At 41.3% G+C, this 12,500-nt stretch overlaps 2 protein-coding genes across 2 annotated transcripts in view; one reads left to right on the forward strand and one right to left on the reverse strand.

Moving 5' to 3' along the window:
* LOC138859292 (peroxisomal sarcosine oxidase-like) overlaps positions 1–12,500 on the forward strand; it is a 345,118-nt gene that overhangs the window by 298,708 nt on the left and 33,910 nt on the right. The window lies entirely within an intron of this gene.
* The window catches only part of LOC113802442 (uncharacterized PE-PGRS family protein PE_PGRS54), a 56,871-nt gene that overhangs the window by 44,037 nt on the left and 334 nt on the right, over positions 1–12,500 (reverse strand). Inside the window, exon 1 of the mRNA XM_070145576.1 lies at positions 12,117–12,500. This exon is cut by the window's right edge and continues 334 nt beyond it. The gene's annotated coding sequence lies outside the window, so the exon portion shown is untranslated. The remainder of the gene's footprint in view (positions 1–12,116) is intronic.

A 12,500-nucleotide genomic window follows, 5' to 3' on the forward strand; every position in this document is an offset into this window, starting at 1 on the left:
ACAGACAGACATGCAGATGATATATAAACAGATAAATAGACACTTATATAGACTGATAGACATGCAGATGATATATAGACAGACAAATAGACAGTTATATAGACAGATAGACAGACAGACAAATAGACAGTTATATAGAATCACAGACAGACATGCAGATGATATATAGACAGACAAATAGACAGTTATATAGACAGATAGACAGACAGACAAATAGACAGTTATATAGAATCACAGACAGACATGCAGATGATATATAGACAGACAAATAGACAGTTATATAGACAGATAGACAGACAGACAAATAGACAGTTATATAGAATCATAGACAGACATGTAGATGATATATAGACAGACAAACAGTTATATAGACTTATAGACACGTAGACGAAGAGAGAAATAAACAAAAGCACAAGACTCTAAAAATAAAAGCACCGACCCTTAGCACCAAACAAAGTGAAGCATTATTAGCGTGCTTGTTGCATGCACTCTGCAGAACAAGTTTTGAGTCGGGGGGGGGTGGGGGTGGGGGTTGCGTGGGCGCGGGGTGTGGGGGTTGGGTGGGTGGGGGATGGGGGTTGCGTGGGTGGAGGTTGGGTGGGCGGGGGGTGGGGGGAGTTGCGTGGGTGGGCGGGGGGTGGGGGTTGCGTGGGTGGGCGGGGGGTGGGGGTTGAGTGGGTGGGGTGTGTGGGTTGCGTGGGCGGGGGGGTGGGGGAAGAGATGGAAACGCCCTGGTCAGTACTGGCCACGCCTTTTAAATAACTTGTTTACTGAGATGGTTAGACTTTTGTTATAAACTACTGTAGTAAGGATTAAAGTTGGAACGATGATTAAACGGAATTAATAAAAGAATAACGGTTTTATTATAAGTGGCACTTCAATTGACTTATAATCAGCAAAATAATTTAGAAGTGCTATTAAAGTGCTATCAAAGTGTTATCATCATAACAAATATCATCATGATCATCATCACTAACAGTATCAACACTAAGGACATTATCATCATCATTTCAACGTCATAATCACCAATATCATTACTAAAGACATAATTACCATTAATACTATTACTAATCATCATCATCATTGTCAAAGTAACATTTCACTGACTCAGAAATCCATAGCGGGGAGTTCCTGAGAGGCACAGTGGGCTAATGTAAGTACCCGAGTTCTGAGAGGCACAGTGGGCCAATGGAAGTTCCCGAGTTCTGAGAGGCACAGTGGGCTAATGGAAGTACCCGAGTTCTGAGAGGCACAGTGGGCCAGTGGAAGTTCCCGAGTTCGAGACCAGGTGAAAGTTGAACGAGAACTGCTTCTTTGGCAGTGTTTGAGCATGATAAGGCAGAGGGGGCCAAGGAACTTCACTTTATATTGTGCTTTATGGGCGAAAAAATATGGAGAGTGTATATAGACTTTTTTTATTATTGTTTGTCCTTATATCCTGTCTAGGGAGGGAGGGGATTTGAGTTTTATTTGGTATTTTATATTCAGTTTTGGGTTGTATCGTTTAGAATGAACATAAAAAAAATATTGTCCATTGTTCGACGTGATTTTGAAGTGTCAGTGAATGTCATGTTCAGGCTCGAGGTACGTGAACATCCGCTAGACAGGATAAGGCCTTGAACTCTTAACATTTTGCCCAAAATTTCGTTGATCGGAAAACAGTAAAGGTAGCAGACTGGCCTTAGCGCGAAATGGCCGTATTGTGTTTATTTATACGCGAAACCCTTCGTGGTACTCTTGCAGGTGACCTTATTGCCATGACAAAGGACGTTTTACGCCGTGTTGCAGTGGCAGCCAGACGGAACAGCAGCTACTCCCCCCCCCCACCGCACACCCTCTCACAAATACCACCTCACTACCTCCCCCTCCCCTACTTACCTCCTACCCCCTTCTACTTACTTACCTCTTCCCCGTCTCCCTACTTGGAGACCCAGTGTTCTCTCTCTTCTCCTGATCTACTGTTTTCTCCCTGTCCCCTTTCTCTTCCTATGTCCCGTCCTCCCTCCCTCTTTCTTTCCTCCTTGCCCCTTCCCCTTCCATACCTACCTCCCTACCTATTCTCCTTCCTCCCCTTTACAATCACCGGACTCTTCCCTTCCCCTTTCCCCGTCTTCATCTCTTCTCCTTTCCCCTTCACTTCTAGGGCCCTCCCCAACCTCCCCCTCCCTCTTCCTTCACAACCAACTCTTCCTCCTTACCCCTCCCCCCTGAGCCCCCCCCACCACCACCTTTCCTTCCTCTTACCCATCCCTCCCAAGTCCCCCAACCACCCTTCCCCCTTACCCACGCACTTCCTAGACCCCCTCCCCAACCACCCATCCTCCCCCTTCCCCTTTACCTAACCCCCCTAAACCCCCACCACCATCCTTCCTCCCCCTCCCCCTTCCCCTTACCCACTCCCTAAACCCCCTTCCCCCTTACCCACCCCCTAAACCCCCTTCCCCCAACAACCCTTCTCCTCTATCCCTCTCCCCCTTCCCCTTACCCACTCCCTAAACCCCCTCCCCAACAACCCTTCCTCTCCAACCCCCCTCCCACCCCATCCCCCCACCCCTCCCTCGCCGCCCCAGCAAGCCCAACAGCCTTGAGAGCAGCTGAGGCTACCCGCGCGAACCCAAACAATGGCCGGTTCGTTCCCACCTCGAAACGGTCTCGATCAATTACCTTCTCGAACTCAGTGATTCGAGGCTTCGTTAGCTTGCTCGGAGTCTGCGGGAGGTTTCGGGTGATTGGCTAATTGGCTTCGGCGGTAATACAGCGGATCATTGTGTGTCATCACGATTTTATCTATTACACACACATTTATATATATGTGTGTGTGTGTGCGTGTGTATATGCACACACAGACACGTGTGTATTCGTATGTGAATGTGTATATGTATTTATATGTATGTATAAGTATTTATATGTATATATTTTGTATGTTTGTATGTTTATATGTATGTGTATGGATGTATATGTATATGTATCTGCATCTGTAACTCACTCACTCACACTCCCTCTCTCTCTCTCTCTCTCTCTCTCTCTCTTTCCCTCTCCCTTTCACACACTCTCTCTCTCTCTCCCTTTCACACTCTCTCTCTTTCTCCCTATCACACTCTCTCTCTCTTTCTCCCTTTCACACACACACTCTCTCTCTCTCCCTCCCTCCTCCTCCCTCCATCCCTCTCTCTCTCCCCTCTCTCCTCTCTTACTCCATCCCTCTCCCTCCCTCCCTCTCCCCTCTCTTACTCCCTCCCCCTCCATCCCTCTCGGTATACTTAAGCTACTGTGACAGGGAATAGGATCTCCGGTCCACAGTTATGCAGATGCAAATGTCGGGTAATGGTTGCAAAAAATACTTTCGTCGCAATTCCTGGAATAACAAAGACCGGGAGAAATACTTTTATAACTTTGATAAGCGTCTTTGTACAGCGAGCAACAGGCGCAATGCCCTACTAAGGCGTATAGCATCCTTTGACAACAGTAACAACAGCTAGAGTAACAAGAACAATAATAGAATAGGTTGTATTTAATTCATATTTCTGTTTTTTTTTCTCTCTTTTTTGGCGATTTAGTGCATTCAGTTGCCGATTCGTGTTTTTTTTTTGGTTTTTAATTGTTTGGAGGAGGAAAATTAATAATAACACACACACGCCCACGGACACACATACACACACACACGCGTATATATTTGGTTTTACTGAAGACACAAACATTACACTTCCCGCCACAAACCAACCTTATTGTAGCAGTACGCTCTGTCATGAGATAACGTAACATTGTACCAATTAATAATTTTAAGGCGCGATTTCTTAAATTCGACACTCTTTCTCGGATTATTTCAGATCTGGTTGTAAGAGAAATTAAACAAAATTCCTTGGCATTCCCTTTCGCGAAGGCCACTGCTACCTAACCTATTTTTATCGTATCGCAACCGATCCAAAATCAGATGTTTCACCATCGCATATATCTTATCAGTCATATTTATTCTTTTATCTTAATATGATATCGCACTTAATATAAACTAGATCATACCCCCCCCCCCCCCGCTCCTCCAATCATACCCCCCCCCCACCTCCTTCTCATTAGTCTCCACCATCTACGTTTAATGACGTCATATCAGATACGTCACATTGGATTGTTTATAATCTTCAGCATTCATTTATAATCCTCAAAGTATCGATTGGTATCGATTGGTGTGTGTGTGTGTGAATGAGTGAGTGAGAGAATGAGAGAGAGAGAGCGCGATAGAGTGAGACAGAGAGAGAGAAAGAGAGAGAGAGAGAGAGAGAGAGAGAGAGAGAGAGAGAGAGAGAGAGTGAGTGAGTGAGTGAGTGAGTGAGTGAGTGAGTGAGTGAGTGAGTGAGAGTGAGTGAGTGAGTGAGTGAGAGAGATTGAGTGAGTGAGAGTGAGAGTGAGAGTGAGAGTGAGAGAGAGAGAGAGAGAGAGAGAGAGAGAGAGAGAGAGAGAGAGAGCGCGACAGAGTGAGAGTGAGAGCGAGAGCGAGAAACCGAGAGAGTGAGTGAGAGTGAGAGAGATTGAGTGAGTGAGAGAGAGAGAGAAAGAGAGAGTGTGTGTTCGTCGAAATAAACCAACCTCCGTTAGCTAGCTCAGGTGGCCGACTAGATTCTGAGAAACCAGTACAAAGCCCAAGCAATCTGCAGTACACACCCGTCTCTTTTATCGGAAACTGGTCTTCCGAGAGGCGAGTTTACCTAAAGAATAAGACAAAAAAGAAAAAAAAATAGAATGGCGACAACCACTTGTTCTATTTACTGTGTTGTTTATGACTTTATTCCGTCTGGTGGTCGTAGAGTAATAAAGGTGATATTTTAGCTTTGTTGGCCCTGCTGTGTTCATAAGAGTGATAATAGGCTTTGTATGTTAATTTTCCTCGGGTTAAAAATATAATAGTGAGTAGATAGTGCACGAAAGGGAAAATTTTAATTACATTAAGTATATATATATAATGGATGCGGAAGGTAAAGGAAAAATGACAGAAAATTTTAATTACATTAATTACTGATATTTATAATAGAGGTGGAAGGTAAAGGAAAAATGACAGGTGAGAGGGAGGGATGAAAAGAAAACGAGAGATAAATAAATGGGAAATACGAAGAAAAAGAAAACGAGAGAAACAAAGAAATGAGAATGGAGATAAAAAAGAAAACGCGATTAAACAGAAAACGGGAGAAGGATAACAGCATGCAGTAACTAGCCTAAACGTAACAGATGAGAAAAATGACAATAAAAATGCTGCATGCGGGCGATATAAGGAATGTAGAGCAAAAAGAAGCATAGGATTGGAGTCCTCACATAAGGGCGGCGCGCCATATGTGAGTGATTTCAACAGTACATAAAAAAAAGCGTCTCAGCTGCAACTTTAACAATGAGGAATGTGGCAACACGCGTGACTTGACGAAACTTAATGGTCTAGATGTCTCTTAACGAACTTCTGATGACACATCGATCACACAATTCGTATCTGTGAGAAATTCTATCAAATGCCTCAGATGCGAAAGGAGGAAACAGCAATTATAATTATATATATAAAAAAGCACAATCACATTATGACGCAAGAACGATATAATATTTCGGGAAATTTCCTCGAAAGAGAAAATGGGAAATCCCATCCGGGCATTGCTAGGGAACACCAATCTTTATCAAAATTAACCGAAGGATTAAAGGAATACGGATATCAGGACTGGATAGTAAATAGGATCTTAGGATGCTATAGTACCCGTTGAAAACAGGACATCCGGCTTAGGGTATGGATTCGTTTTCTAAAGGAACTCCGTTTTCTGTTGCGAGGTCCAGTCCGTCTGTTTTTTTTTTTTCTTTTTTCTTTTTCTTTTTTATAGCCTCGCGCAAGGCTACTTTTTGTGGCTTAAAACAACTGTAAAAGGGCAGGTAAGATTCTCGTGGGGGAGAAGCAGTACTCGTTATCGAAAGGAAGGCTCCGTGTCTCATTAATTAGGAGGATATCTGAATACATTTACTTTTGAGGAAAATTATAGCAGTCACTCCTTCGACGCCAGATGGACTGTATTTACATATAGTTTACACCAGACTGTAGAATATTTTCCTTGCGCGGGAAATAAGACAGTTTATTCATGCGCGGAAAACATAATTTTGTCTACATTTGCGCGGACGAATGATGAAACAAGTGCGCGGAAAGGTCAAAAGAATTTTATGCGCGGAAGATGATCTAAAAAAGCACTAAGCTTGCGCGGAAAGTTACCCGCAGGACAAACTCTACAATCTGGTAGTTATATACGCACGCATACGCACAGGTATGGCAGGTATGGATGGATGGAGGAAGGGAGGGAGGGAGGGAGGGGAGGGAGAGAGAGAGAGGGAAGGTGGGAAGAAGGAAAGAGAGGGAGAGAGAGGGAAGGAGGGAGGGAGTGAGGAAGTAGAAATGGGAGAGAGAGAGAGAGAGAGAGAGAGAAGGGGGGAAGAAGGGAAGGAGGGAAGAAGGGAAGGGGGAAAGAAGGAAGGGAGGAAGAGAGAGAGAGAGAGAGAGAGAGAGAGAGAGAGAGAGAGAGAGAGAGAGAGAGAGAGAGAGAGAGAGAGAGAGAGAGGCAAATGGGAAGGAGAATGAGAGAGGGAGAAAAAAAATAAAATAAAAAATAAAGGAAAAAAGAAAGAGCATAAAGACAAGAAGAGCGAGAAAAGAAGGAAAAGGGAAAGATTAAAAAAGGTAAACGAAGAGGGAGAAGAGAGAAATAAAGAAGACAGCACAGTGAGAAAAGGGAAATTACCTAAATCACATTCTCCGCGAATCATACAGCAGGAAAGACAATTTCAATTACCAGGACAATTTGCAATTTTCTCGCGTCATAAGCACATACCGAGCATCACACTTTGTCACTAAATTTCATGTTGCTACTTTTTTTATTAAGACACAAAAAGGAAAATCGTATTACCTAACAAAAACCCATCAAAAGGAAATCGAGAAGTCATTGAAAATTTGTATTTTTAACTTATCCTTTTTAAATTCTCTAAGCTCTTATCGAATTCCGCCTTTTAAAACCTACCGACCTTAATTTGAATTAGATAAAAAAAAAATAATAATAATCATCAGATAAATCATGTAAAACTGGAAAACGTAGCCATGATAAAACCGTTACGAAAATTACATACATTGCGCGGCCGTTGATTTAAAAAAGTGACCGGCAAGAATCGAAGAAGTTAAAATGCCGGATTTGAGAATAACTTAAAGTCTATATTAACGTAGACGTAGTAATTAATCGATAGATAATTCGTATATAGCTAATAGGAAGAGATTAACCAATAGATAAATCGTATATAGCTAATAGGAAGAGATTAATCAACAGATAATTCGTATTTAGCAAAGATTAAGGAAAGGTGAAAATTTACAAAGACATTTACGAATAAAAGAGAATATCATCTTAATATAATGAAGATCATTGAAAACCATAGATGATGAAAGTAAGAAAGAGAAGACAATGAAAATAAAGGTGAAGAAATAATTAAGATCAAAGGACAATAAATCATTTAGATCAAAGGGGAAAGATAAATAAAGATGAAATTCACGTGCAAATAACGCCATAGGGAGCATGGCGATAAAAAAAAAAACGGTCACCCAATCCATGCAAAGCTAAAAAAAACAACAACAAAATAGTAATAAAGGAAATAATGGTCATAACAAAATATCAAACAAATTAATAAGGGTAATAATGGCAAAACATCAACTTTGACAACACATTATATATCAACTTTTTCCCCTTTTTTGATACAAGATACAGTTAAATGCGATGTCATCAGTCGACATGTTATTAAAGAAGGTTTGAGCTATATACGTCATGTTATGCCACGAAACACGTGACCTTGAGTAGAGTGACGATACGGAATTTTGTAGATAATGAAAGCGAGTGGAACAAATCACGTGATTTTTTTGCCCCTATCATGAGTCCAGGTATGTGGATAAAAAAACACATACACACTATACTTACACATACTCAATTGTACACTTAAACACTTACACACACACTCTTACACATTTACATACACACAGACACAGAAACACACACACACTCTTACACTCATACATACACACACTCACACTTACACATACACTCACACGCTTCCACACTCACACACTTCCACACACACGCATTTTAAAGAATTTTACGCAAAATTAACCAAAACGCTCCCTCCTATGTAACATACGCAATTATCTTTAATTAAATCATACTAAATTAAACAGCCACGATAAGATTTGAAAATAAACGTTACGTTACGTTACGAAAAATAAACAAATGTTTTTCATTTTCATTTTTGTGTACACGTTAATGTGTTTGTTCTTGTGTTCATGCTGTATGACGTCACACCATGAAATTTATAATCAATCAATTAGGTTATCTATTTGAGGAATAATCCATTTTATTTATCTTTATCTTTTATCTTTTTTATTCATTTATTACTATTTTTTATTTCTTTAGTTTTTTTATTATTATTTCTTTTATTTGTTTATTTATTTGTATTATTTCTTTTATTTATTTATTTATTTCGCTTATTTTATTCTTTTTTTTAACGAGCAAGACAACGAAACACTTTAAAAACAGCGATTTTCAGATGTAGGCCTACTTTTAGACTTAATTTGACCTGAAATGCAAATCTAAAATTCACAAATTAACAATCTTTAACTAGTCAGAAATATAACTGAAGATATGGTTCTAATATTCTATAGATTTTTTTTAATAGATTTGCATTCATGTTTTCAGAGAATTTATTTACATTTTGATTGCAAACAAAACCGAAAAATCTCTTTCATCCTATTTTTTTCTTATAAGTTAATCTATAAATATCAATTGTTCAGCAATTATTTAACCTTTTGTACAATCCCTAACACTATCTATAAATATTTTTGTAACTAATCTTAATGATAATATCAGATTCAAATTCAGTAATAGATTATAACTTGAAAATGTATTTCCTTGAGCGATGGGGAATAAAAGTCGTGGTGTATTAAGGGTGACTAATGTATTTATTTGGGAGAAGTTGCGTGTGCGTGTGTGTGTTTGTGTGTGTGTGTGTGTGTTTCTGCATGTATTTTGTGTGTGTGTGCGTGTTTGTGTTTCTGTGTGTGTTTTCTGGATGTGTGCGTGTGTGTGTTTGTGTGTGTGTGTTTTGTGTGTTTGTGTTTATGAGTGTTTTGTGTGTGTGTGTGTTGTGTTTGTGTTTATGTGTGTTTTGTGTGTATGTGTGAATTTGCGTGCGTGTGTGTGTGTTCGTTTGTTTGTGGGTGTTTGTATGTATGTGTGTGTGTTTGTTTGTTTGTGTTTGTGTGTGTGTGTGTACGTACATACATGCGTGCGTACGTGTATGCCTTTGTATTTTACGTAAATACACAAATACATTTATACGCACACACATCAGACACATATACCCCCATACACACCACAAACACACAAAGACACCAAAATCCCCTCATAGAAAAACGCAAACATATTGACAACATACAAAACGCAATTAAATCTTCAAACACGAAAAGGTTTGAAATCTGCCGAAGAAATCCCAGCAAGTCATCACCGAATATATTTCTTCGTCTTGGTCTTCGTCACGTGACAGGCAAACCTCACACACCGGCAGCTAAGACGTCAGATTGTTACGTCATCGTTACGTCATAGATGAGTGCGTTCGAGCGGAACCAATCAGCTGGGCAAGTGTACACAGAGAAGAGAGAGAGAGAGAGAGAGAGAGAGAGAGAGAGAGAGAGAGAGAGAGAGAGAGAGAGAGAGAGAGAGAGAGAGAGAGAGAGAGAGAGAGAGGGGGGGGGGGAGGGAAAGGGAAAGGGAGAGAGAGAAAGGAAAGATAAAAAGGGAAGGGGGGAGAGGGAGGAAGGGATGGAGAGAGATGGATATATGAATATAGATAAATAGATTGATAGAGAGCAAGAGAGAGGGAGAGAGAGAGATAATGAGAGAAAAGGGAGAGAGAATGAGAGAAAAGGGAGAGAGAATGAGAGAAAAGGGAGAGAGAATTGGAGATAGAAAAGGAATGAGAGAAAAGGAAAGAAAGAAAGCGAGAGTGAGAGATGAATGGAGGCTGAGAAAGGAATGAGAGACAGAGATAGGAATAAGAGAGAAGAGAGAGAGTGAAATACAAATAGAGAAAGAGAAGGACATACACACATATACACACACACGCACACGCACACACACACACACACACACACACACACACACACACACACACACACACACACACACACATATATATATATAGAGAGAGAGAAAAAAAAATGAAAGAGAATGAAAGAAAATGAGAGAAAAAAGAAAGAGAAAGATACACTCTCATTTTATATCAAATCAATCACAAATCGTGATATACTCTCTCGTCACGGTCTGGGATCGAGTCAACCATGTTCCTAATACCTCCTAACCAACCTAACCTAACCTAACCAATCTATCTAATCAAACCTAACCTAACCTAACCAAAACAATCTAATCAAACCTAACCAACATAACCAACCTATCCTAACCTAACTAATCTATCTAATCAAACCTAACCTAACCTAACCAATCTATCTAATTAAACTTAACCTAACCTAACCAATCTAATTTAACCTAACCTAACCAATCTATCTAACCTGACCTAACCAATCTATCTAATTAAACTTAACCTAACCTAACCAATCTAATTTAACCTAACCTGACCAATCTATCTAACCTAACCTAACCAATCTATCTAAGCAAACCTAACCTGACCAATCTATCTAACCTAACCTAACCTGACCAATCTATCTAACCTAACCTAACCTGACCAATCTATCTAACCTAACCTAACCAATCTATCTGACCTAACCTAACCTAAAATCATTATTATCTTGGCCATAACACATAATAAACCTGTTAACAGACACACACGTACATACACGCATACAAACACACATGCAAACACACACATATGTATATAAGTACATACAAAACACATGCATACCTAGGCATATAGACACACAAATCAGCATTCACGTATCTATTCTTACATTCATTCATAAGTCTTCCCAGCCAGAATAAAAACAAAAAAAAGTCGTAATTACTCATTAGGAAGTTCTGAAGACAAGGAGAAAAAAAAACTTCTAGAAGGTCCTCCTCTTCGCCAATCAGTTCCATGGGCGCCTCTGACCTTATCTTCGAGACTATCATCATTTACTCCCTCCCTCCAGCTGGCATTTCGGGTCAGCTGGAGATAAGGTCAGTGACAGGAGCCGGGTGAGGAGATGATGACTCAGTGACCTGGGTTATAACCGATGACCAAGCGTGGAAAGCAAACGCGCTGAAGACATCGTCATCTCGGAGACCAAATATCAACAACTTTTTCCCCCGAAAAGCAGGCCAACGGGGAGACTCACGTGGCCGTCTATGTATACCAGGTCCTACGGTCATTTAATAAGCTAATTTGCGGATCCGGGCATGGTAATTAGGGCGAGAACATGGTCTGCATGGTGGGAATGGATGCCCGGCACTGTTTAAATAAAGAAAGTGAGAAAGGTCGGCCAGTGGTTCTCGGGGAAAAGTCAAGCGCGAGGTCCGGGCGAGGCGGTGCTCCCAGCGCCGGCCGCCGGACCCCGTTACAGCGAACACTCAGGGCTCTAACTACCCTCGCTTGTGTCTTTGCTACGAGGGTTAATAAGGACATTCCGATGGGCGCGTTTGAAATGGCGGGGCTACGGAATGGAGTGGATTTGCTCTCTGTTTCAAATATCCGACCAAAAAGGAAGTAGCAAAGCGAACTTGTCCGACCAGATATGTGAAAGTTTTGAGTCGAGCAGTGGTCCCGTTTGCCCAGACCGACAACCCCACCCTCGCCATGACAGCCCATAAACAAACCAATGAATCTATTAATGATATTCAATTACCTACATTTAAGAACACTCGCACTTTTGCCATATACATTCCTTATTCCTGGGGGGTAGGATCACATAAATCCTTTTCTCTGTTCGATGTCGCCTCCCAGCTCGATGCCCCAGGATGCGACAACGAGTTTTGGGAACGATGTGCTTCGATCCGGAAGAAAGCAGCCTAGGAACGCACTCTATCGGCGAGTATATAACGAAATCGAAATGACACAACACGCAGAACTAACTGTCACAGGCTATTTCTTACCGTGGTTCCCTGGCGTTGGTCCGGCTCCTTGGAGAATCGGTGAAACACATGTAAGACTCCAAAGCACTGTCAAAAATAAGGCTGTATCGGTTTTTTCTCAACACTTAACTCCTCTCGCAGCCCAAAAAAGAAATAGAAACGATCGTACAAGCTCGTTCTGGGGGATAACGAGCGAGAGATGTTCCTCGGAGAGCTTGGGGGGTCACTTTCCTTCGAGAGACTTCACAACACACACACAACCTCGCCCTCTCGTAAAGTGTTTTCAAGACGAGGAACTTCGACGAGCTCTGCTGTTGATGCGAGAAGCGCTGGCGTGGCACTGCGGGTTCTCGAGTCCAAGGAAGTTCGCTTTCATTTGGAGGAGGAAGAGATAAGAGAATTGAT

Source organism: Penaeus vannamei, chromosome 34 (assembly GCF_042767895.1).
Source record: "Penaeus vannamei isolate JL-2024 chromosome 34, ASM4276789v1, whole genome shotgun sequence".
In the NCBI taxonomy this organism is placed as follows: Eukaryota; Metazoa; Arthropoda; class Malacostraca; order Decapoda; family Penaeidae; genus Penaeus; species Penaeus vannamei.